Source organism: Staurois parvus, unplaced genomic scaffold (genome assembly GCF_062004578.1).
Source record: "Staurois parvus isolate SC_StPar_1 unplaced genomic scaffold, SC_StPar_1.0 ptg000264l, whole genome shotgun sequence".
Taxonomy (NCBI): domain Eukaryota; kingdom Metazoa; phylum Chordata; class Amphibia; order Anura; family Ranidae; genus Staurois; species Staurois parvus.
The window spans coordinates 5,450,435-5,453,888 of record NW_028318060.1 but is presented as its reverse complement, the minus strand read 5'-3'; positions in this window follow the sequence as shown (position 1 = coordinate 5,453,888).

Sequence of the window (3,454 nt, the reverse complement as noted above, 5' to 3'; positions counted from 1 at the left end):
AATCTTCAAATGATATATTCTTGTCAGAACAACAATATATGACTTTCTTCAGCATAAACATACACCACCATGCCCTTCACCACATCTCATGGGTATCTCTTCACATTATATCATGAACCCCACTACAAAAAGAGGGTCAATTGCGCTTTTATATTCGAGACCCTGATCATTTTCAGCATTCAACTGGTCATTACCGATCTCCAAGGAATATATATATTAAAAGGAAACAAAGAAACATCCAATAGTGCAGATCAGTAGTTTAAGTTAAAATTACACTCACATGGTAAAAAGTTCATAAAGGCATGTCACAGGCTATTAGTATACTCGACTTTCCAAAATGGCAGCTAAGCTTTGCCCAGTGTGATGAGGTCACTGCCCGGCTGACGCGTTGCACCCCAATCAGCTTTCTCAAGGACTCAGGCTAGTCAACACCACTCTCTTATATGTCTACCATCTATACTATCTATAGTGTTTTTTTATTGTATGCCAGTCAGGCCCTTTTGTTTAGGTTACTTTCTTTTCTGTAAAGCTTCTTTAAAATCAAATATGGGCTTTGGCTTCAGAGCTCACAGGAAATGGAATTGGATAGAATGATGTTATAGATGTTCTACATGAGGAGCAAGAGATACTGAAAAGAGGAGGAAGCTGCAGCATGGAGAGAGTAAGTAATCCTACCCCCTTCATTTTTCTTTTTCTTGTTTTTTCAAAGAAGGGAGAGGGAAACACGAAAAATATAAAAATATGCCTTTTAACTGAGAGTCAGCTAGTCCATTTCTCAGCATATACAGATGCATGGCCAGATTAAGGAGTGAGCCCAAGCGCTAACTAGTAAGCCATTACAGATATTTGGACCTGTTTATACTGTACATTCATCAAAGGCAACTGGCTACTACTACTCCAAATGACAGCTAAATATCTGTTCTTGGGTCAGAAGATGCCACTACATGTCACATTATAGTGCTCGGCACTCAGGTTGTTTTACAAGATTAAATTACGGAAAAGCAAAAGTTGAAGATAGGGAGTTGAGACAAATCGTTTGACACTGAGAGTGAGTGGGGCAATTTGTTTAGCACATTGTGATGGAATAGATACTGAGAATGAAGTGACATCCATAACAGAAGCCATAAAGTCCCTACCAAATTTAGCTGAAGGAAGCTGAGCAGAGGAGAAAGAGGAGAGAGTGCCTTAAAGAGGCAGAAGCAGTTTTTTCTGTGGAGATACTGAATCACAAATCCAGTATTTACACCAGAAAGGATCACCAGTGGAGCCACTAAATGCAGTAAAGGTTCATTAAAGGGGACACATGCCTTACATGACCCCACTCGGTAACATAAGGTCATGAATTTCAGGTGAGGGCACAGCTGATAGTGGTGACACCGGAGTGTGATGTGTGAACAATGTACAGTTTTGGCGAACACGAAGCACTACAAGAGAAGGTTTTGAAGAGACTTTTAATTTTATGTATTTTTCTTAGATTTATGATACTTTTTAGTAAAAACACAGTTTGATATTGTTTGAAGGAAATATAGATAAATAAATAAGTAAATAAATATATATATGGCAGCACAGTGGCTAAATGGTTAGCACTTCCACCTGGCAGTACTAGGGTCGTTGGTTTGAATCCTGTGCCTGTGTTGGTTCTCCCTGTGCCCCCATGGGCTTCCTCCCAAAGACATGCTTATAGGTTAATTGGATCCTGTCTAAATTGTCCCTAGTATGTGTATGTATGAATGTAAGTTAGGGACCTTAGATTGTACGCCCCTTGAGGGTCAGGGACTGATGTGAATGCACAATATATATGAAAATATATATGTAAAAGCTGTGCTTAAATGGATGGTGCTATATAAGTACCTGAATAATTAACAATATATAGTTGGAGTTCCACTTTAAATTATTGTTGGAAACATTAAAAAACTTGCTTATAGCCTGCGGACAATGATGGAACTGTTGTCTCACACCAAGAAACAACATTACATTTCCTATTTAGGCACAATGTATACTTGAAAGCATTCACAAGCATATTCAAATAAGACTGGAATTGCACCACTTTTACAAAACTGATTATTTCTGCATCCTGCCTTTTAAATGCTACATTTTCAGGTAAGATGGAGTTAAGCTTTAACTTCTTGCCTTTCTCAGCAAAACAATTTTTTTTTTCATTTTTCTTTGCTTTTGAATGTGACAGATTTTCATGGGGAACTCGGGTAAAGGAAATAAGCCTTGAAAAATGAAAACAAATATGTACCATTCAGTCAGGAAATATTAATTTATTGTGGCAGGGTTAAAAACAAAGGGCACACTCCATTTAAGAAATGAAAGTGACACAGTTAATTGGGACAATGTTTGATGCATGCTCTATTCCATATAGTAAAAATAATTTAGCATTCTCAATCCTAGCTATGCTTTCACAATTACTTATTAAAATTCATTAACTCTGAGCCCCCATCCTGCCAAAACTCCATTGTTTTCCCTTTCATTGTGTTCAGAGAGTTTTATTGATTTTTAATGTGCATGTAATAGCATTTATGTTTTATGTATTCTAAAATCAGCAGCAGCTTATTTCATTAGTTGTGCAACCAATTCATCTTCTAAACTTCTTTAGGGCTTTTCCCAGTCATTCACATGAGATACATAGGGTTGAATTCATTTATTCATATTGCACTGAGACATGTTTTATTTCAAGATTTCACTTGACACAAAAATTACAATACATAGTTTTACTTGACTTTTCACTGTTTCTTAAAGTATATCTCTAACCAAAAATTGTTTTTGATAGATCAGGGGGAAGGAAAGAACATCTGTCAGGTTTTTTATTGTTGCCTTTGTCCTTGCTAGAGAGATTTGGTTGCACTATTTACAATGGTCTCCAGAAAAGAAAATGATAAGAAATCTAAACTACAGTGGTAATTTGAGGCAAATCTTCAAATAGGGACAATTGCTCCACTGCTGACAAATGTCTAAGAGGGGTTTCTCCAATGAAGAAAAAAAAAAAAAAAAAAAAAAACCATTGACAGTTGTTTTAACAGTTTCCTAATTGAGCCAAAATTAAAATGCAAAAAACTCAAGCCATTACATCCCCCCCCCCCCCCAACCATGCCCCAAACACTTAAAGAGGTACAAAACCAACTAATTTAACTGTTAGCTCCCAAAACAGTAACATTTAAGGTATATCTCTAGTGTTGTGGTCCATAACCTTTTTTGAGTCATAGGCCCCTTTAAAGGATAAGTTCGCCTTTTAGACAAAAACAATAAATGCACATTTGTTTGCAGGTAAAAAAAATGTGCATTTATTATTTTTGTCTACAGGAGAATGGAAAGCATTGCACCAGTGATCAGTAGATCACTGATGCCATGTAGGTCTCCTGCAGACCTGTTAGAACATCTGCTTGCCATATGAGATGTATGGTCAAGCAGATATACTGACAGGAAGATTCAATGAACTACCACGGTGCTC